The sequence below is a fragment of the Myxocyprinus asiaticus genome, chromosome 32 (genome assembly GCF_019703515.2).
Source record: "Myxocyprinus asiaticus isolate MX2 ecotype Aquarium Trade chromosome 32, UBuf_Myxa_2, whole genome shotgun sequence".
NCBI lineage: Eukaryota > Metazoa > Chordata > Actinopteri > Cypriniformes > Catostomidae > Myxocyprinus > Myxocyprinus asiaticus.
This window is the reverse complement of record NC_059375.1, coordinates 39,655,728-39,679,569: the sequence shown is the minus strand read 5'-3', so window position 1 is coordinate 39,679,569 and position 23,842 is coordinate 39,655,728.

Genomic DNA, 23,842 nt, shown 5'->3' with positions numbered 1-23,842 from the left:
AACACATGGCCTTTATTGGCTTATTACTTTTATAAAACACTGGCAAACACGATATGAAAAACGACATGCGGGTGTTTCTTCAAGTTCGGCCGCTTTCTTGAAAATGTTTACAATTTTTTACACTCACACAAGTTTATTTGTCTACTAACAATGTTCAACAGTGTACTGTATGTACTGTACATGCATCACAGAGTTATGTAGATTTTTTTCTGAAAGTAATGCAAATTCACTGTTTCATTTTCATATTTCTAATTCTGAATTGTGTTTAATGGAATTCTGTTGGGAAATGACTCTGAGGGAAATTACATTTTTTAATGATTTTGATATAAAATGGCCAACTCATTTGTCTTGCTAAGGCTGATTCCATAGCTATAGCATTTTATACATAGTAAATTAAACAATGAAATAATATTTTAACACTTTTTGCATAATTTGGCCAAATTCCAGCTTGACTGGAAATGATGGCTAGTAAAGATATTCTGCTCACAACACCTTGATTTACCTTGATTTTTCTTTGTTTTCTTTAACCATTTCTTGTCTCAGATTTAATCTTAAGCATGCTCTTCACTAATATTTCTGCCGACTTGTTTAACAAGTACGCTAACTTTTGAAAAAAAACGTTCTTAGGGACAAAGTTGTTTGGTGTGGTGGAAATTACACCACAACTGTGGGACAGATGTAATTTTCTCATAAATATTGAAATGGTTTATGTTCATTTCCTTCATATTTTAGATTATTATAGTTTTAAACATATAATAAAATGGATTTCCATAGTTTAATATTGAAAGTGCGGGTTTGAGAGTAAAATCTATACAATAAAGGCATTTGAAAAGTACCAAAAATAAACACCTTGCAAAAAAAAAACAAAAAAAAAAACAATAATAATCGAAGTCAGTTTTGAAAAAAGTTGCATTCGCAAACTTGCGTAAAGTATGTTTTCTGGTCTAACATGCTGCTTATGGTCACCAAGTAATGTAGAAACGTGCAGTTACAACGGCTGTAAACACGGCTTAAAGAGATAGTTCACCCAAAAATGAACATTCTCTCATCATTTACTCACCCTCATGCCATCCCAGATGTGTATGACTTTCTTTCTTCTGCTGAACACAAACAAAGATTATTAGAAGAATATTTCAGCTCTGTAGGTCCATACAATGCAAGTGAATGGTGGCCAGAACTTTGAAGCTCCAAATAGCATATAATGGCAGCATAAAAGTAATCCAAACAACAACAGTGGTTAAATTTAGATCTTCAGAAGTGATATGATAAGTGTGGGTGAGATTCAGATCAATATTTAAGTCCTTTTTTAATATAAAATCCCCTCTCTGCCTGATACAAATAATGTGAATCGCCTAAAACAAAAGAAGAACATGAAAGTGTAAGTGGAGTGTTATAATAAAGAATTACTTAAATATTTAACTGTTTCTCACCCACACTTATCATATCCCTTTTAAAGATATAGATTTAACCACTTGAGTCTAATTGATTACTTTCATGATACCTGTATATGCTTTTTAGACCTTCTAATTTCTGGCCACCATTCACTTGCATTGCATGGACCTACAGAGCTGATATATTCTTTTTAGTTCAGCAGAAGAAAGAAAGTCATACACATCTGGGATGGCATGAGGGTGAGTAAATGAAGAGATAATTTTAATTTGGGTGAGAGGAAAGAAAATGCACAAATAAAATCTCTGTATCTATAATATCTCGATTCATTCTCATAGACAGCTATAAGAATAAATAGTGCGCAAATGGAGACTGTTACTTAGGTCTCCATAAGACTATAATAATCGAATCGATTTGAGGGAAGGACTGTGGACATATGCACATTAATTATGTAGCTCTGTTTTCGTACTGTATGTCAACAATTGTCTCATTTGTGTCTGTTTTTATTTCTCTTAAGGAATTTTATGAGAAAGGTCTGAGACAGCCTCTGAAATCTCAGTTAAATCTCCTGAGCAACCTCCAAGCAATACAACTCCTCTGGGCATTCCAGTCAGAACTTGGAGCCCAAACTATCAGTTTTATAAAAGAAAATGTAACATGCGGGAACAATCCAGTCTGAATTATGACTGTAAATGCTTAGTGGTGAAGTTGGTGAAATTCTGTGTTTATTTGTCTGGCACTTTGTCTTGTTGAAAATTGTTCACTCGTGTGTTTTTAGTGTGTTTGAGTTTTTGTTCCTTCATATATTGCTTAATTGAAAAGCATTTATTTAGAAAGTAAATGTTAGGGACTATGTGATGAAAAGCAGCCCCCTGTTATGTTTGTGTGTATGACTGTGTGTGTGTGTGTGTGTGTGTGTGTGTGTGTGTGTATGTTGGATGAGGTTTGGGCAGCTGGTTTATGTGGATGTGTTTGGGGGCCTCCGCATGCAGCTTTTGTGGGGGTTTCAGGGTGGCACCAGCGCCAGACAGCCAGAGAGTCTGGGCTCTATCAGCACCGTCTAAACCCAGACAGAAAAGTCCAATCTGGGCTGGAGGTACGCAGGGGGAGGCCTGACGCTCTCTGGCTGAGCGGAAGACAGAAAATTAAAAGGAACGTGCTTTGACAGCCAGTTTGATTGATGAGGCCTGGCTACTGACAGATATGCTTTACAAAGTTTTCAGAGGTGTTCTTATACCTCAGAAAAGTCAGATCCTCACATTAGACACATACACGCACATATGCACGAACAGACAGACAGTGTGGTCAGGTGTGAGTGAGTTATCGCCAGGATGGAGAATCAGCCTGCGTGAAGCAAACACACCTTTATTTCTCAGGAGGCTAATTATTTCAGGATAAAAACAGAGAGGGAACAACATGCAGCGAGTGCATGCATTCCAAATGAACTAAAGCAGAAATTAGCCCATGTTGTACATCCACAAACCCATTTGTTCAGTCGAATGTTGTGTCTTGAAATAAGGTGTCAAAACGATTACTATTTTGAAGAGGCTTGAATAATTTCCATGATGCATGACAATTAAAAAAGATCTCCTGTCGCTTGAGCAGGGTAGACAACAGTTAACAGCTTACGTTTGTACCGACAGACTTTCATAAGTAAACATCACTTTAGCGACTTATCCTTGCACTACAAAATGCCACTCTTGTACCATATTAAAACAACATTCAAATGACTGAATTGAAGGTGTTACTCCCTGAACCTAAATCTCATTTGTACGCATTAAAACATTTAAAACTAACGCCTCAAGGAACGTTACATCAGGTTTGAGCTTTGTTGAACGACACTGACCCACCTTGCGACCTGCAGCAAAGGTATATTTTTGTACATTTTAGTTTTATTCATTACTAATCATAATGTTATTTATCAAAAATGTAATTAAATATGTTATCTATAAAAAAAAAAATAGCTGAGCTTTAGCTTAAAAGGGATAGTTTAGCCAAAAATTTTAATTCATCATAATTTTCCTACCCTCATGTCATTCCAAACCCGTATGACTTGTTTCTTTGGAGGAACATTTCCTCGTCCAATATATATATATATACAGTGCATCCGGAAAGTATTCACAGCGCTTCACTTTTTCCACATTTTATGTTACAGCCTTATTCCAAAATGGATTAAATTCATTATTTTCCTCAAAATTCTACAAACAATACCCCATAATGACAACGTGAAAGAAGTTTGTTTGAAATCTTTGCAAATTTATTAAAAATAAAAAACGAAAAAATCACATGTACATAAGTATTCACAGCCTTTGCCATGACACTCAAAATTGAGCTCAGGTGCATCCTGTTTCCACTGATCATCCTTGAGATGTTTCTACAACTTGATTGGAGTCCACCTGTGGTAAATTCAGTTGATTGGACATGATTTGGAAAGGCACACACCTGTCTATATAAGGTCCCACAGTTAACAGTGCATGTCAGAGCACAAACCAAGCCATGAAGTCCAAGGAATTGTCTGTTGACCTCCGAGACAGTATTGTATCGAGGCACAGATCTGGGGAAAGTTACAGAAAAATGTGTGCAGCATTGAAGGCCCCAAGTGCACAGTGGCCTCCATCATCTGTAAATGGAAGTAGTTTGGAACCACCAGGACTCTTCCTAGAGCTGGCCGCCCGGCCAAACTGAGCGATCGGGGGAGAAGGGCCTTAGTCAGGGAGGTGACCAAGAACCCGATGGTCACTCTGAAAGAGCTCCATCGTTTATCTGTGGAGAGAGGAGAACCTTCTAGAAGAACAACCATCTCTGCAGCACTCCACCAATCAGGCCTATATGGTAGAGTGGCCAGACGGAAGCCACTCCTCAGTTAAAGGCACATGACAGCCCACCTGGAGTTTGCCAAAAGGCACCTGAAGGACTCTCAGACCATGAGAAACAAAGATTGAACTCTTTGGCCTGAATGGCAAGCGTCATGTCAGGAGGAAACCAGGCACCGCTCATCATCTGGCCAATACCATCCCTACAGTGAAGCATGGTGGTGGCAGCATCATGCTGTGGGGATGTTTTTCAGCGGCAGGAACTGGGAGACTAGTCAGGATCAAGGGAAAGATGAATGCAGCAATGTACAGAGACATCCTTGATGAAAACCTGCTCCAGAACGCTCTGGACCTCAGACTGGGGGGAAAGTTTATCTTCCAACAGGACAATGACCGTAAGCACACAGCCAAGATAACAAAGGAGTGGCTACGGGACAACTCTGTGAATGTCCTTGAGTGGCCCAGCCAGAGCCCAGACTTGAACCCGATTGAACATCTCTGGAGAGATCTGAAAATGGCTGTGCACCGACGCTCCCCATCCAACCTGATGGAGCTTGAGAGGTCCTGCAAAGAAGAATGGGAGAAACTGCCCAAAAATAGGTGTGCCAAGCTTGTAGCATCATACTCAAAAAGACTTGAGGCTGTAATTGGTGCCAAAGGTGCTTCAACAAAGTATTGAGCAAAGGCTGTGAATACTTATGTACATGTGATTTTTTTTTTTTCGTTTTTTATTTTTAATAAATTTGCAAAGATTTCAAACAAACTTCTTTCACATTGTCATTATGGGGTATTGTTTGTAGAATTGAGGAAAATAATGAATTTAATCCATTTTGGAATAAGGCTGTAACATAACAAAATGTGGAAAAAGTGAAGTGCTGTGAATACTTTCTGGATGCACTGTATACAGTACTGTGCAAAATTTTTACACACTTGGGAAACATTTTGTGTAGTGAGGATGTCCGCAAAAATAATGCCATAAAAAGTTATTAACGTCATACAAAGTCCAGTAAACATAAAGTTAAATCAGTATTTGGTGTGACCACCTTTGCATTCAAAACCGCACCAATTCGCCGAGGTACACCTGGATACAGTTTATCTTGGTTGTTGGCAGATAGGATGTTCCAAGCTTCTTGGAGAATTTGCCACAGTTCTTCTATCTATTTCGGCTGTCTCAATTGCTTCTGTCTCTTCTTGTAATCCCAGACTGACCTGATGTTATGTGGGGGGCTCTGTGGGACCATGCCATCTGTTGCAGGGCTCCCTGTTATTCTATTCTATTCTATTTGCAAAAGAAATGTTTGCGAGTCTAAAATGTATATATCCTATTGACACACTAAAGCTGAAAATATAAATAGCCATCTTAAGATAAATGTTTTTTGTGAAGCATCTTATGTGCCTAAGCCTTTTGCACAGTACTGTGTGTGTGTGTGTATATATATATATATATATATATATATATATATATATAGAAAGAGATGTGGAAGGCCAGATGTACAACTAAACAAGAGGATAAGTACATCAGAGTCTCTAGTTTGAGAAATAGACACCTCACATGTCCTCAGCTGACAGCTTCATTGAATTCTACCCGCTCAACACCAGTTTCATGTACAACAGTAAAGAGAAGACTCAGGGGTGCAGGCCTTATGGGAAGTATTAAAAAGAAAAAAGCCACTTTTGAAACAGAAAATCAAAAAGAAAAGGTTAGAGTGGGCAAAGAAACAGACATTGGACAACAGATAATTGGAAAAGAGTGTTATGGATCTTAACCCCATTGAGCTTTTGTGGGATCAGCTAGACAGCTAGACACATCAATGGCAAGTGCTACAGGAATCGTGGGGTGAAATGTCTCCCGAGTATCTGGACAAACTGACAGCTAGAATGCCAAGGATCTGCAAAGCTGTCATTGCTGCATGTGGAGGATTTTTTTGATGAGAACTCTTTGAAGTAGTTTAAGTAGTTCAGATTTTTTTTTTTTAATTGTAATAATATTAATGTCCTGACTATACATTGTGATCAGTTGAATGCCACTTTGGTGAATATGGTGAATAAAAGTACCAGTTTCTTAACATAAGAGCAAAATCTGTACATTATTCCAAACGTTTGGCCGCCAGTATATATATATATACACACACACACACACACACACACACACACATCATAGTAGTACTTCCTTGGTACTGTCTTACATTTTCACTGATTACATTTCTTTTTAATCATTCTACAACTGCATCTTTTTTACTGTAATTCAGTAAAAAAAAAAAAAATGACTGTGTTACGATAATGAGACACATCTTTGAACAGTAAAAGTAAAACATCCGCACTCGTTACAGTAATGAGAATTGGGGGGTAAAATATGCTTAAGTGTCCTGAAAATAATGTCACAATGCAAACAGTCTTAATGGTCCTAAATGTAGGCTTCAATTTCTTCATGCAAAATATAATTTCATATTTTTTGTCACCAAAAATTCAACAGCTTGCATTTGTACATTACACTCTATGTTCTAGCATCTCACTGTCCTTTCTCTGCAAAGAAAGCAATGCTCTTGCGGCTGAAATACAGTGTAGCTTTGTTATGCCCAGAGGCTAATGTCTATGGCTGGTCTGGGCTGCTCCTTGCGCTTTTGAGAGCAATCAGATCACTCCATATTTCATACGTTGCCTGAGCGCTGCTCTGGAAAACTGACATGCGGCTTTTGGGTCATACCCAGCTCTGCTCCTCTCCGGGACCCTTCTTGCAGTGTCTTCCTCGTTATTTTTAGTGGCAGCGTTGCATTGTGGGTAGAAAGGCAGAATGCGTTTCTGGCGCGGATACAGAGAGATCTTTGGTGTGCGTTCTCAGTGGCATACATACAGTCAACACAGCGGCGTGAACATACTGTGTCCTACATTTCACAACAATATGGCATATCTCTGTGAGTTTTCACTGCGAAACTTGTTTGAAAACGTTCATATGACGTGCAGTTCAATTAACGCCAGTGGGGAATTGGGTTGAACCAATTTCTTTGCATTTCCGATTTATGACACTTTTTTTTTTTTTTTTGCAGTACAGAAGCAGCAGTGGTTAGAATGCATTGACATTTTTGTTTTGAAAAGTAACAGAGAGTTCACAATTGGGTGCACAAATGGTGAATGCTTACACTGGAAAAAATAAAAAATAAAATAATAATTAGTAATTTTGTCTTCTTTTCCAGTACATATGGGCTGTTTAAACACCCCTTAAGACGCTATGTTTACTTGAGGAGCAAAATGACAAGATATTAAAGGGATAGTTCACCCAAAAATGGAAATTCTCTCATTATTTATTCACCCTCATGAGATCCCAGATGTGCATGACTTTCTGCCTTCTGGAAAACACAAACAAAGATATTTAGAAGAAGTTCTCAGCTCTGTTGGTCCCCAATTTGAAATGCCCAATTCCCAATGCGCTCTAAGTCCTCGTAGTGGCGTAGTGACTCGCTTCAATCCTGGTGGCGGAGGATGAATCTCAGTTGCCTCCACATCTGAGACCGTCAATCCATGCATCTTATTACGTGGCTTGCTGAGCGCATTACCATGGAGACGTAGTGCATGTGGAGACTTCTCGCTATTCTCTGCGGCATCCATGCACAACTCACCACGTGCCCCACCGAGAGCGAGAACCATATTATAGCGACCATGAGGAGTCACCCAACGTGACTCTACCCACCCTAGCAACCGGGCCAATTGGTTGCTAAGGAAGCATGACTGGAGTCACTCAGCACGCCCTGGAACTCCAGGTGTGGTAGTCAGTGTCTTTACTTGTTGAGCTACCAATTTGTTGGTCACAAAGATTACATTTCTATAAACTTGATTGTGATCTAAACCAATTTTTATTTTTTTATTTTTTAAGATTTCTCATTTTTTTACCATCTCGGACAACTTTACTGTTAATGACCCTTTCACAGTGTAGCTTTTGATTTTGACCTTTTAATATTTTGATAAATAAATAGTTAAACTCTTAAAAGCTGTTACAAAAGGGGCGTGTCACTCCTAACTTTAGGACTTTTGTAAAACACTCCTAACTTTTGTAAAAATGTTCATCTACGAGTAATTCATGAAGCATTTTAACGCTAAAAGTAGCTCCTAAACACACGACAGCTTAGAAGTCCTCCTGAAGACTAAATCCTTAAGAGTGACTCACAAACGATCTGAATCATGGCTGCTATTGTCAATCCACATTATAAACGGTGTATTATAACATTGACCGTTTAATGAGGTATTCCCTGAATCACAATTGTGTCTATGTATTTTAATTATATAATATTATACATTTTATAATTTTAACATTGACCTTTAAAAAAGGTATCCCCTGAATCTGGTGGGTGTTTTCATTTTTGTAAAGTTTGTAAGTGATGCAGTTACCTCTCCCACAAACTGAAACAACCCAATTACACTGGAGATAAAAACATTTTGACAACTCTGCGCTCCCAGGCCACATCAAAATAAAACTGTGTAGCACGGATGAATTGGGAATTTCTGTCATCCGTCAGCAGAACAATCTATCAAACTATATACCCTCTCCAGACTGCATATCATCCGACAATTCTTAGCGTATTTTTTCCTGTGGATGTGTGCTCACTGCAGAGAAAAAGGGGGCACTCACAGGGAATTGCAGCAATCGTGGGCCGTTGTTTTGATGCTGTTGACGGGATGCATGCTCATTTCATAACATTAACAAAGGATGAAGAAATGTTCATAATTTTTTTTTATCTATCTATCTATCTATCTATCTATCTATCTATCTATCTATCTATCTATCTATCTATCTTGTTTTGCATGTATGTATGTATATATACGGTATATGTATATATATACAACAGTTAGTTCCGGTCCTCGAATCTGATTGGACGAGAGACGTTCCATGAGTTCTGATGGTTTCACACCATCAGCACTGGGATGCTTCACTTTGTGTATCACTCCGCTTGTGATCCTGCTGTTTTAAACTAAAGTGTAAGAGCAGTGCAGATGTGTTAAGAGCTACCTCTTTACATTACATTTTGTGACATAACATATTTTAGCCAGCAGGTGGAGGCAAAACATTTTTTTGTGTGGAATATGTTGGTGACCAGAAGTGAGTCAGCATCAGTCAGTGTTTATATTCAAGAGCACTTCCGTGATCGCTCATATTACTACTACACCACTAAAGCTAGGAAATAGTTTTAAAAGGCTTTAAACTAACAACTTCAGCATTAAGGCTCATCACAACTAAGAGACACAACAAACTGATTAATTACACAAACTCAAGGTGCTTACCTCTTACCGGAGTTTCCACATTGGAGAGGACCTACTGTTCAAAATGGCAGAGGACATTGCGGATTTTACAGTGAATGACTCTTGCGCACCAGCTACTGTGAAATAGGGAGGAATATCCCCGATTGGACAGCTATTTTTCCACTGAGAAAATAGGATGAATTTAATCAAAATGACATTATCTTCAGAAAGCTGACGAACAGACTACAGCATCATCAACAGGTGATTGCACACACTCCGTCTCTCTCTCTCTCTCTCTCTCTCTCTCTGTCTCTCGTTCTCTCTCTTGTTCTCTCTCTCTCTCTCTCTCTCTCTCTCTGTCATGTTTGAAACAGCCCAAGCCATGATCCTAGTTCTAAAGTAATGTTTTTAAGAGGCTTGGACACATCATTTGTTTTGAACCAGCAATGGCAGATTCTGATCCGTGGCGTAAGAAAGTAGTTCAAATCAATCAAATCAAATCCCTTTATTGTCACTCAACCATATACACAAGTGGATGAAAGTCTTGGGTGCAGTTTCAAGCAAAATAGCAGTCTTGACAATTACAATAAACATCTGATTTACACATAACACAGTTTACACATTTTGTTACACAACACAATATACAATATACACCTAACAATTTACAATATACAGTATACACAAAATAAGAAGAATGAATTCAATAAAAATGCACTGTGTGTTATTAAGAGAAGTATAAAATGCGAGTCCAGTCTGAGGCTAATAAAGTGCGGTGCTGATATATGTATTGTGAGCGATCAAGAGTTCAAAAGTCTGATTGCTTGGGGGAAGAAGCTGTCATGAAGTCGGCTGGTGCAGGTCCTGATGCTGTGATACCGCCTGCCTGATGGTAGCAGTGAGAGCAGCCCATGGCTTGGGTGGCTGGAGCCTCTGATGATCCTCCGAGCTTTTTTCACACACCGCCTGGTATAGATGTCCTGGAGGGAGGGACGCTCACCTCCGATGATGTGTCTGGCAGTTTGCTCCACCCTTTGCAGGGCTTTGTGGTTGAGGGCGGTGCTGTTGCCGTACCATGCATTGATGCAGCCAGTCAGGATGCTCTCTACAGTGCTGGTGTAGAACCATGTGAGGATGTGGTGGTTCATTCCAAACTTCCTCAGCCATCTCAGGAAGAAGAGGCGCTGGTGAGCCTTCTTCACAACAGCCTCAGTGTGGACGGAGTGGACACCAAGGAACTTGAAGCTGCTGAATCTCTCCACCGGTGCTCCATTGGTGGTGATGGGGCTGTGTTCTCTGTCTTTTCTCCTGAAGTCCACCACAAGCTCCTTGGTCTTACTGACGTTGAGGGAGAGGTTGTGCTCCTGACACCAGCGTGTCAGAGTGTGCACCTCCTCTCTGTAGGCTGTTTCATCATTGTCAGTGATCAGACCTACCACTGTCGTATCATCAGCAAACTTAATGATGGTTTCCATCATATGACCATACTCAGTTTTTCCTATTTTTTTTAAATGTACTTGTCCATTGAACTGTTGTATATAAGCAATATCATACTCACAATCGTGCTATATGTCACTAAATCAGCACTGCTGTGATTTGGCTGCAGGCACGAGGCCGTAGACCGTATTGTGAATATAGGCCCAGGTCTTTACTAGAGTATATGTTAATTTCAGAGTCAAAACTGATATGTAAACAATAACATTAAGATCTTGTAGCCAATGATTTCAATAACACACCGAGTTGCTATTTTTCTATATAAAAGTTCTCACCGAATCGCCACTCATTATACACACACGAGCACAATGAAAATTATTGTTCAGGAATTGGAGATGCTTTCACTGTATGAAATACATGCCGCCCTGCCACAAGCTATTTCATTAAGTTGTGGGGGACAAAATTGGCCATGGGGTAAATGATTCCTGGAACCGATATTCAAACCTAAGTATCTCTAGAAAGGTTTTACCATAGTTTTGTTTCCACAACTCTTCTTCGCTACAAAAAGAAAGAGAGTTTGATTCCATCCTGAGCAACAGCATGTATATTAAAACTATTGGGACACAGTGGGCTGCTCAGCTCTGAGCGTAATTTGGTTGATCTATAATATTAATTTTAAAGAGCATCCCTACTGAGCGCTGAACCACTGTTGACCACTCAAGCCATATAAATCTGTATTGAGCAGAGATATTAGCCAAGCTAAGCTCTAATAAAGCAATATTGCTTAAGCCCTAATACATGTACTCAGCACCCGATAAGCTGCCCAAGAGATTCAGCATTATTCAAAATGCATGTGATTTCAGCAGGCTTTCGTTAGAAATGAGTAACTCGCTCTCCATCTCTCTGGTCAATGTTCGAGAGAGCAGATGTTTTCGATTCTGCCGTTATTTCGCTTTTGCATCGCAGTACGTGAACGTGCACCACACCTTGTAATTAAAATGTGTGTTTTGTGTAAAAAGAAGATTGAACCCTGAACCCTGTGTTGACACAGGTACGAGTTGGTTTAAACTTCTCTGGACCTTTCCGGCAGCAAAACAAATTACACTATTTACATGTGCTCTTTTTTTTTAATTCCTGCACATTCCCAGTTAATCAGAAACATTTGGGACCCGAGGGGTATTAAATGTGAAATGTGCATTTTCAGTTTTCTTTACAAATGCAGTTTATTATTGTTCCGAGCTTGCTTTTCTCTGGAGAGCTCAGACTTTTTGGCTTGCAAACTCTCCAGAGCCCAAAGGCTGGTTATCACTCACTATCACCAATGAAGAAACCGGCTGCTGGTGATTATTAAACACTGCCCTGTAAATTCACATGCTCCAATAAGTGACATATTTCACAGAGCTATCAGCCAGACAGCTATTACCTGCCGTTGGCACATCCAGACGGAGGTTGTGTTTAGTCTTGACAAGTTTGTTTCAAATCTACACAGCAGCCCCGGTAATACGTAGACTGTTTTGAATGGGGGGGGGGGGTGGCAGTGACATAAATTGGGTGTGCCAATGACTTTATGTTGACAATAGAAATTTAAAAAAAAATAACAATAATTTTTTTTATTACTATTTCTTTCTTTCTTATTAGGCCTAAAGTATATACAGTAGGATGATGCCAAATAAAATGTAAAGGAAAACAATGTCCTGACAAACAACAATCTTAAAACTTAAAACTAAATAACTTATTATTGCCAATCTCAGATCCAGCATCTGATGTTCATCCAAATTCTGCAGTTAACGCATATATAAAAAGCTGTCTTATATCTCACTGCACACTTACAGTACCAGCCATGTTTTTTTTTTATTTATTTTTTATTTTTATATATATATATATATATATATATATATATATATATATAACTGTTTACAGATTAAAGAAAAATAATATTTTGCATGTTATTATATAAGCTTGCCCGGCACTGTTTATTATGTATATGACATACAGTGCTGGGCAAGCTGGTCATAATGTAGCTATTCTTTTCTATTCTACAGAAAGAAAAAAAAAAAACAAAGTTAGCTACACTAAACTTAAAGTGAACTTTAGATAAATTAGTTTCACTACAGGCAGAATGGCAAAATTAGCTTGCTCTTAATATCTAAAACTAGCTTGCTTTTAAACTACTTTAATATATATATATATATATATATATATATATATATATATATATATATATATATATATATATATATATATATAATATGCAAAAAATCTATAAAAACCCCTTTCAAATCCCCTTTTAAAACAAAATACCTTGTTGTTGATCTATTATCAAATACAGGTATATCATATATAATATATTTTCATGGCATTTCAAAGAAAATAGTACTGCCACGATACATGTAATGTGAACACATGGTCATATTTATAGTATACTGATACTCAGGTAAGTACGGTGGAAACATACCTGCAGTACAGAGTCGTTCACACGTACCTGTTGAACTTTAGGACTTTCTTGCATATGCAGGTTTGGTGTCAGTTGTTCGAAGTTAAATATACCACTTCATCCAGTATTTCGGTTTTTTTGCTCTCTTAGAGTCTCCTGTTCCAGTTTTACTGTGTGAGAAACAAACGTTTTAGCGTTTGAATGAACTGTCCATATGATTCAAACTGAACCACCAACCGATTCAGAGCATTGTGCTAATCCATTGAATTCATAATAAACAAAAGAGTGACAATTTGATTGCTGAAAGTTCACTACAGAAAAATAAAAAAAATAAAATACAAAAATGTATTGCTGTTTCTGCCATTTCTCCCAATGTTACCAATTTTTCTATTATCATTTATTATTATTATTTTTTATTTTATTTTTTATTTTTTTGTCTATATTTATGAGTTATCGTTATGCTAGCTGGTAGTGTTTTGTTCACTGAAGATTCAACAACATGTTTTTGAATGCAGCCGGAGAGTGTGGAATGTGAAACTGTATTTATTTATTTATTTTTGGGACACTTCGTGCACTCATTGCTCAAGGATTGCCGTACATATCGGAAGGGGCAGAGTTAACTGGCTGTGAAGATGACTGGGGAAAAAAAAAAAAAAAAATGTAAATAATAGATAATGTGGCAACTAGCTAAACTTCAGTGAAGACAGCACATTACAAAGGTGAGTTAAACGTGTTACCATCATGCTACCACCACCCATGCTATGTGAATATGTTCATTATTTGAGATATAAGTGTTGAACTAAGTTTGGCTAAAGCGCTAAAGCTAGCCGCAACACATCATGTGCGTTTGAAACATAACTTCGTCAGAATGCTTCCATGCAGTAAAAAACAATTAGGTGTTCCATTTGGAATGATACTACACTTTGTATATTCAAACACTACATGGCTAAGAGTATATTGTAAGTACATAGTGTTTAGTGCATCATTTGGGACATAGCTAACTCGACACATAAAAGATGATCATTTGTCAAATCTGCACGAATCTCTTTGGTGATTGCATTAAAATGCTGGAGCTGAATCAAAATTCCCTACAACCAGGGGCGTAGATTCCAGGGGGGATGGGGTGGAGGTACCCCCAATAATAAAAACAAGTAAGTACCCCCCCAATATTTATACCATGATCAATGGAAACATGTAAATTCTTCACACTTTACACTTTTTTTTTTCATTCATCTGATCGAAATGTTTTAAAACATGTTTTGTTAGAACTATCATTAAATTGGTAATCACTTTATAGATTTCTGTTCATGTGTTCTCACTTGCCATCCTGCAATATCCCTTCAACAAAAGCCAGTCCCTCAATGACATCATCCTCCATGAAGTGACATCAATTTAGAGGAAAATACAACAGCACACAATACATCAGTAAGTATTAGCAATGTACTTTCTGTGACATCTGTCTGTTTGTGATGTTTTGTGGTATTAGCTGGTTTGTCATTTCATCTTGCTTAATAAAAGTAAAGAACTAAGTTAGAAAAAGATTGTTAAAATTGTATCCAAATTACAGAACTTAAGGTTGACACCCTCATTTTTAATCCATCAGTTCTTAGCTTTAGCTCTTTTTTCCCTGTCCTGTTAATTTTCTTGACGTAAGTAAACAATCAAGTTGTAATTAGTAACGATTAAGTGTCTGAGTTTGACCAGTGTATATGTCTGAAAGAAAGAAAATGTTTCCAACACTAAGCTTATTCACTGGTTAAATGTTACATATTTCAAGCGGTACTGCATAACAAGAATGATCCATATATAACATATTACGGTTACAATATAAGTCTTTGAGATGCTTTTATGAAACATGAAACAACCCCTGGAATTGTCTGTCCATCTCAGTCTGAGTGAGCACAGCCCATATGCTCCTCATATCGGGTTTCATCAGAAAGCCAGTGTGAAAGAAGCCGTTCCACATCAGGCTGATATAATTTCTGCACAGAGTCAGGCTACTGCAGGCCAAGAGCTTAGAGTGCTTAATTTACCTGACCTCTGACCCTGGGCCTGTCATGTGACTATTGATTTTCAATAGCTGAAGATCCATACCACCCAGCGAGTAGACTGCAGTGAAATACCCCCTCCCTCTGTCTTTCTCCCAGTACCCTTGCCCTGTTGTTACTAATTGGTGGTTGTGGTTGTTGGTGGGGATGTGGGGTATTTATGTTACCTTTAACAAGGAGGCAAAGCCAACTCCTTAATGAAGACCAGAATTTTCTCCACATCTAGATAAACAAGTGCTGTTTGCTCGTCCACAGTATATCTGTTTGTTTGTTGTTTACTTATGCATTCACTCATCCATTCATTGATGAAGGGTTATGTACTATACTGGTTAATAAACAAGTTTAAGAAGAAGAAAAAAAAAACGTGATATTGAGCAAAGGTCATTTGTGTGACCTGTGTGACTTGACCTAATGGATATATTCCTATTGAGCTGGGCTTAAGAGGAACATTCCATGACCTTATTTTATCTCTAATCAGCTAAATGGCAATATATAATATAATAATAATAATAACTGATCATGCAACTTATAAAGTTGGCATTTCAATGTATTTTATAGGTATATTTGCAAAGAGTAATTATTTTTTTTCTGCTGATTCTCCTGATGGTAGCCTTTTTTTCTGTTATAAATATTGTTGTTGTCATATATTTATGAGTTATGGTTATGTTAACTGGTAGTGATTTGTTCCGGATGATTCAGTGTTGTTATATATATATATATATATATATATATATATATATATATATATATATATATATATATACACACACACACACACACACACACACACACACTCACTGAGCACTTTGATAGGAACACCTGTACACCTACTTGTTCATGCGATTATCTAATCAGCCAATTGTGTGCAGCAGTGCATAAATCATGTAGATACAGGTCAGGAGCTTCAGTTAATGTTCACATCAACCATCAGAATGGGGAAACAATACAATCTCAGTGTTTTTGACCATGGCATGATTGTTAGTGCCAGACGGGCTGGTTTGAGTACTTCTGTAACTGCTGATCTCCTGGGATTTTCACACACAACAGTCTCTAGAGTTTATTCAGAATGGTGCCAAAAACATCCAGTAAGTGGCAGTTCTTTGAATGGAAACGCCTTGTTGATGAGAGAGGTCAATGGAGAATGGCCAGACTGGTTCGAGCTGACAGAAAGGCTACGGTAACTCAGATAACCACTCTGTACAATTGGTGTGAGCAGAATAGCATCTCAGAATACACAACATGTCGAACCTTGAGGCAGATGGGCTACAACAGCAGAAGACCACGTCTGGCATTGTATTAGAACCATATTATTTATTATAAAGTGCCCAGTATGTGTATGGTGTACATATGTACTAGTATGTATCTATATATCAATCTCTCTGGATCAAGGCAGTGGAAAACAAAATGGCTAAACTCATGCAACTAGGTGTTTAATAGGATCATTAACCCCTGTCGCTGTATGTTTTGGACATCACATGCATGTATGTGGGTGTGTGTTTAAGCATGTGTGTGTGTGGCAGGCTGGTAAGTGGCAGATTGCAGGAACAGGCTGACTGTTAGTGGCTAGCTCAGCAGTGCTGAGCTCGATCTGCCATCTTCCCGTGGATTTACAGCTGATGCTGTCCTACTTCAATTAGCTCTATAGCACACAGATGTTGCTTAAATGTGCCTGCTAATGATACTGCAATAAGCGTGAGATTCATGCCATATTCACAACCACGTAAATTTCTCAAGTGGCACAATTAAAGGGGGAATACAGCAGGATGGGCGGTGGAGAGGTGGCAGGCCTTCCAGTTGGAAAACTGCAGGTCTGATCAGTAATGGGTCACAATGCCAATCTGCTTTAATGGTTTATTTCTATCTGGCTTTAGTTTTCTGTAAAGCAAATTCGAGTAGTGTTTCTAGGTGACATATGGGGTTGTGCGTTGTTATAACGGATATAACGGAATATAGCGCATTGTAACACAATAAGTCATATATACACTTTTCATGGTGCTTATATATATATATATATATATATATATATATATATATATATATATATATATATATATATATATATATATATATATTTTTTTTATTTCTTTTTTTGGAGCTTGATGGCCTTTGATCACAACATGCACAATATGTCCATTTTATTTTGAACTATTCCTTTAAAACTGGATATAACAAAGTCATATTCATTCACTAGGTAAACATGAAATGACAGGTGAGCCCTGACTGTATTCCTGTTTCATGTATGTGAATGTGTGTGTTTGTGTGTTTGAAGGTCAGAAGGTCATTTTTCCATCCCCATGACTTCAGGCAGATTTACTGACCCAAACACTGTAGAGCCAGTATTCCTCCTCACTCCCTGTGGAGATGAGAAACTCTCTCTCTCTCTCTCTCTCTCTCTCTCTCTCTCTCTCTCTCTCTCTCTCTCTCTCTCTCTCTCTCTCTCTCTCTCTCTCTGTATGTGTGTGTCTCTCTCTTTCTTTTTCTCTCACTCAGAAATGCAGTTGTTTGATAGAGATACAACAGAATGCGAGTCAATGTCAATTTTATAATTTTTACCAGTTTTTATAGATGACAGTTCACCTTTGAACTAAACGAGAAAGATTTATAGTCACAAACAATAACAAATTCTTTAAACAACAGTTGCCAAACAGGTCTGATTAAAGCACCAAAATAGAGTTATTAATAGCTTCTATTTCATTAAAACATATTCATGACCTGCAGTGTGCTATGTCCTGATATATTAAGAAAATAAGGGATCCACAATATTTCACATGCAAATTCACAATGTATGCAATTGTTCAGAGTGGCTAGAAATGCTAGTTGGCTGTCATAACAGATGGATCAATAAAAATCATCATTAAAGCACAAAAAAGCATTCTCATACAAGATAATCACTGTTCGTTTGGCCTTGCGACAGTGTGACAGATCTGAATAGTGGTTGGTAATAATAGGCGGTTAACCCTGATTTTGTTTTTCCTGCAAAAACAATGTTCTCATGCAACTCAATCAAGTTGTGCTGCTTTCATTGGTAAATCATATCATGGCTAATGACAGGTATGATGTTGATACATGAACACAAAGGTGTTTGGCTGCCTTTGTTCCCATGATGCCTTTGAATTCACGGCATGTGCCATAAATATATTTGTTCCAATCAAAACGCTTTCGACATTACTGCTGGGTGGCTGTCCTTGATTCTGTCATATCATGAAGACCTCGGTGGGACTTTGGGAAGTTGGCGTCCTTGGTGATGTTTTGTAGTTTGTTTACATGTTTTAATGCATGTAGCCTAACTGACAGGTCCAATTCACAGTTCATTATTTTGAATCTGTAGTGATGTACAATTATTGTGTATATAGAGGTTTATTCAAATGTGAGGAAGTGAATTTAGGGAGTCAGAGATTAAGGCCTGAAACATAATCTATGCAAATAATGTAAATGCTTCTCAATTTAATTCAATGCATTCCAAAATATGTCAGACCGCAACTTATAATGCAGCACAGGTATGCATTCCATCCAATTGTTGCAGCAAACGGTGCTATAGCAGGCATTATTGCAAACTCGTAGAGTAAAAGTCACATAGATGCTGTAACTTCATATTATGGGTGCAAAAAAAGCATTTTTCTCCATTGACGGACATTCACACATTCAAAAGTAGCAATGTTTTCCGAAAAAGAAATGGCAAGCTACAATATACACTCACTTAGCACTTTATTAGGAGCATTGTGCATTCTGAGATACTATTCTGCTCAGTACAATTGTACAGAGTGGTTATCTGAGTTACCATAGCCTCTCTGTCAGCTCGAACCAGTCTGGCCATTCTCCTTTGTATGTCGACCAATGGCAGACAAGGATGGAGTGTAAAGGAAATCTGATTAAAAAGTAATTGTTTTTTGTGATTACATTTGTGAGTACATACAGTATATTTCATCCATGTTTCTTTGCGAGAACAAAAAAAAAAAAAAAACCCTCTAAACCCTGCCTCAGGACAACTTTAAACTCCTCTCCCCGCATGCTTTCACATTATTCATCACTACAAGCTTAGGTAAAGAGAGACAGGCCTTGATGTCATGTTTTTCACAGACTCAGTACAAACCAGTCATATTGCTCCAACACAAGAGCTCATTCACCATCTGTCCTCAACTACAAAGTCACCCGCAGTCTCGCAGCCTCAGCAGACAGCTGAACATGAGCCTCGTATGGTAGTGTGGCAGCGCAGGGGGAAGGCTCGGCAGGGTGGTATTCTGACCAGACGAGCGTCAAACAGCGAAAACGCGAGGAGTTAGCACGCCGCAGTCTCGCTGTGCTTGGGCGATGATCTGCACCAGAGATTAAGTGTAGTCAGCAAGATAGAGTTTAGTCGTAAACTGTAGTCAAACAATCTACACCTGTTTCAACGGCGAGAAATCACAACTGTGTAAAGATAAAAAAGTGTGTATCCAATCCTCATATTACTAACATCAACAGAGTGATCACGGGCTGTCAGGCTCTGCATGCTATGCTCTTGTTGTAATATCTACTCCACATGTCTGTTGTTCTGGAGGGAAAAAAAAAAAAAAATGTTAAAACTTATTTTTTTTTTTTTCTTTTTTTGATTTTTAAGTGCTTTGATCAGTTTATCATTGGAGCAGTAAAGTCTAAATTCAAAACCGATGAAGTCCAGAGTTTACGTCATGTAAACAGTGTTTTATTGATAGTTTTGTCTTTTTTCTAGTATCCTTGCACATATTTTGTGAAAGTTGCTGTGTTTATCGGCTGAAAGATAGTTAAATGATTGGATATAACTTTATACAGACTATCATACTAGTCTCATACCAACATGTATAATGGCTTAAAGTCTTGTAGCTATACTTTTGAAACTGCATTTTTATGTTTTTTGCCTGGCCCTGTTAATTTCAATTGTACTGTAAGTGCCTGAACACTATGGTCCTAATAAAGTGATAGACGTGGTCTTCTGCTGTTGTAACCCATCCGCCTCAAAGTTCGACATGTTGTGCATTCTGAGATGCTATTCTGCTCACCACAATTGTATAGAGTGATTATCTTAGTTTCCATTGCCTTTCAGTCTTCTCAAACCAGTCTGGCCATTCTCCATTGACCTCTCTCATCAACAAGGCATTTCCCTCCGCAGAACTGCCACTCACTGGATGTTTTTTTGTTTTTGTTTTCGGCACCATTCTGAGTAAATTTTTTAGACTGTTGTGTGTGAAAATCCCAGGAGATCAGCAGTTACAGAAATACTCAAACCAGCCTGTCTGGCACCAACAGTCATGCAATGGTGTAAATCAATTCCTCCTAAAGTGTTTTTTAGGAAGTCACTGATTATGAAAATAAATGTCGATTTTTAAAAAGATATTTTGTTTTCGAGGGAATTTTGTGTGACTTTATCAAACTGTGACATATGCAATTTTTTTAGTTTTTTTTTTCTTGTTGTGATACAGTCAGATGCTGTTACAGTATGTGTAGTTTTCACTGTGTTTAATAATAATGAAATATATATATATATATATATATATATATATATATATATATATATATATATATATATATATATATATATATTATTTAATTGCATTAAACAAACAATGCAATTCTGCTACACTGGATCTCTGATGGTTAAAGGAATGTTCATGTTCAATAGACTACAAGTTATGCTCAGTAGACAGCATTTGTGGCATAATGTTTTATTACCACATAATTCTTTTTTTTTTTTTTTTTTAAATCATCCCTCATTAATTAGAAAAAAAAGAAGCAAAAATCACAGTTACAGTAAGACACTTACAATGGAAGTGAATGGGGCCAGCCCATAAATGTTAAAATACACACTGTTTCAAAAGTATAGACATAAGACGTAATTATTATATGTTTTTACATGATTACAGTGTGATAAAATCACTTACTAACCTTATCTGTGTAATGTTCTATCCAATACAACTTTGTTGTCATGGCGACATAATGGCGACAAATCCTGTAATTTGGTAAACACCATTACGGCAGTAAATCCCTGATTTTATCACACTAAAATCTTGTTAACACGTGTAATGTTTACATTTTGTGGCTATACTTTTGAAATAATGTGTATTTTAATGATTATGGACTGGCCCCATTCACTTCCATTGTAAGTGCCTTACTATAACCGCAATTATTGCTTGAAATAAATAATTATTTTTGGTAATCAACAATATGCCACAAATACTATCGATTGAGCATAACTTGTATTGAACCTGGAACACTTCTTTAATAAATAAAACTGAGGGACTAATCTACATTATGCCATAAATGCTGTTGACAGAGCATAACTTATCAAACACAGAACTTCCATTTAAGTTGCTTCATTCACTGAAAATCTTCTGCCCTAGCTCTCCAGCCATCACCTAGCTCCACCCTAGAGCTTGACAGCAAATCACCATCTACTTTCATTGTGTTTTCATATTCTGCTAGGTAAGTGTTTGTCTTTGAGTGCAATGAAGGTGTGCAGGCCAACATGGTGACACAATTTTAATTTTTTGTTTTGTTTTGTGAACTACCCCTTTAAATAAATTGGAAAAAAAAAGAAAACATTTAGCCATTTCAAATCAAGCAATGACCTAGAGGCAGTGTAGCGTGGCCTATAGCGTAGTTAGCCAAGTACAGTGTGAATCTGGCCATGTTTAAGGACTGTAAGGCACTACACTACACTCTGCGATGAGATCCGGTCTTAAAGGTTAATCTCCTCATTGTGATTCATTGTCACTAAAGCATTTATATTCAGCTAAGCATCTCAGGATTTCCTCTTTTTCAGGTCTTTAAGCACCTCTGGTTATCTGCACTATGACTTACTATCTGAAGTCGACTCAGTGAATCAGACAGAGAGAGAGAGAGAGAGAGAGAGAGAGAGAGAGAGAGAGAGAGAGAGAGAGAGAGAGAGAGAGAGAGAGAGTCAGAGTGTAAGCCAGTAAGTTTTCCAAATGTCCCTTTAGCCCTGGTATGGGAGAGCTATAGATATTTATTCAGCGAAGAGAGAGAGATGGATAAGCTTCTTTCTCACAGTACTGGGAGAAAAAGAGAGAGCACAGATCAGATGTCACTGAATTCAGGCTGGTTTGAAAGCAGTCTGGACTGAATACTAAAGATGCGAGGGTGGTTGCTCTACCACAGGCGGATCTGACTGTTGTTCATTTGCCATTCGTTTACTGGCATTAAACAGAACAGTTTCAAAGAAAGTCTCCCAGACAGTTTAAAGGGGACATATTGGACAGTTTTATCATTTAATGTTAGTATTTTTTTGGCACCAAATCCAGTCGTCATTTTGTTTTTCATGACCATTTTCCACCCTCTCTCTGACCCTTATGGCCAGTTTATACTTCTGTGTCAAACTTACATTTTGACAAATGGTGTTTTTGGACTGGGGAGGCAATTTTTAAGTTCTTAAAGGAATGTTCAAGGTTATATACAAGTTAAGCTTAATCGACAGCACTTACAGATCACTTACAAAGGAAGTGAAGGGGATTGTTCAAAAACATTAAAATACACACAGTTTCAAAAGTATAACCACAAAATGTAAACCTTATACATTAGCATGATTTTTGTGCAATAAAATCAAGGAATTACTGGCATTGAAGGATTTACTAGATTACAGGGTTTACCGGCATTCTGTCATCATGACAGCGAAGTTGTGATACTGGATAAAACTTTACACAGATAAGGTTAGTAATGTATTCTATCACACTAAAATCATGTTAAAGGAATAGTTCACCCAAAAATGAAAATTCTCTCATTATTCACTTACTCTTATGCCATCCTAGAGGTGTATGACTTTCTTTCTTCAGCAGAACACAAATAAAGATTTATAGAAGAAGATAGAGCTCTGTCAGTTCCTTATAATGCAAGTAAATGGGTGCCAGCACTTTGGTTCAAAAGTCACATTTAGGCAGCATAAAAGTAATCCACACGACTCCAGTCGATCAATGAATGTCTTCTGAAGCGAATCCATAGGTTTGTGTAAAAAAAAAAAAAAAAAAAAAAAAATAGATAATTAAAATGTTATTAACTTTTAAAAATTGCTTCCTGCCAGCAGCTGATGTGAAGCGTGACATAAGCGCGCCGGCGAGTTCACGTGAGAATTCGGAAACAGAAGAACGATCGTCATGCGACAGCGCCGATTTAAAGTTAAAAACGTTTTAATTATTGGCTTGTTTCTTACATAAACCTATCGATTCGCTTCAGAAGACATTCATTGATCGACTGGAGTCGTGTGGATTACTTTTATGTTGCCTAAATGTGACTTTTGTTCCATCAAAGTGCTGGCACCCATTTACTTGCTTTATAAGGAACTGACAGAGCTCTATCTTCTTCTAAAAATCTTTATATGTGTTCTGCTGAAGAAAAACAGTCATACACATATGGGATGGCATCAGGGTAAGTGAATTAAGAGATAATTTTCATTTTTGAGTTAACTATTCTTTTAACACGCATGTTGTTTATGTCTTGTGGCTATACTTTTAAGATGGTGTATATTTTAACAT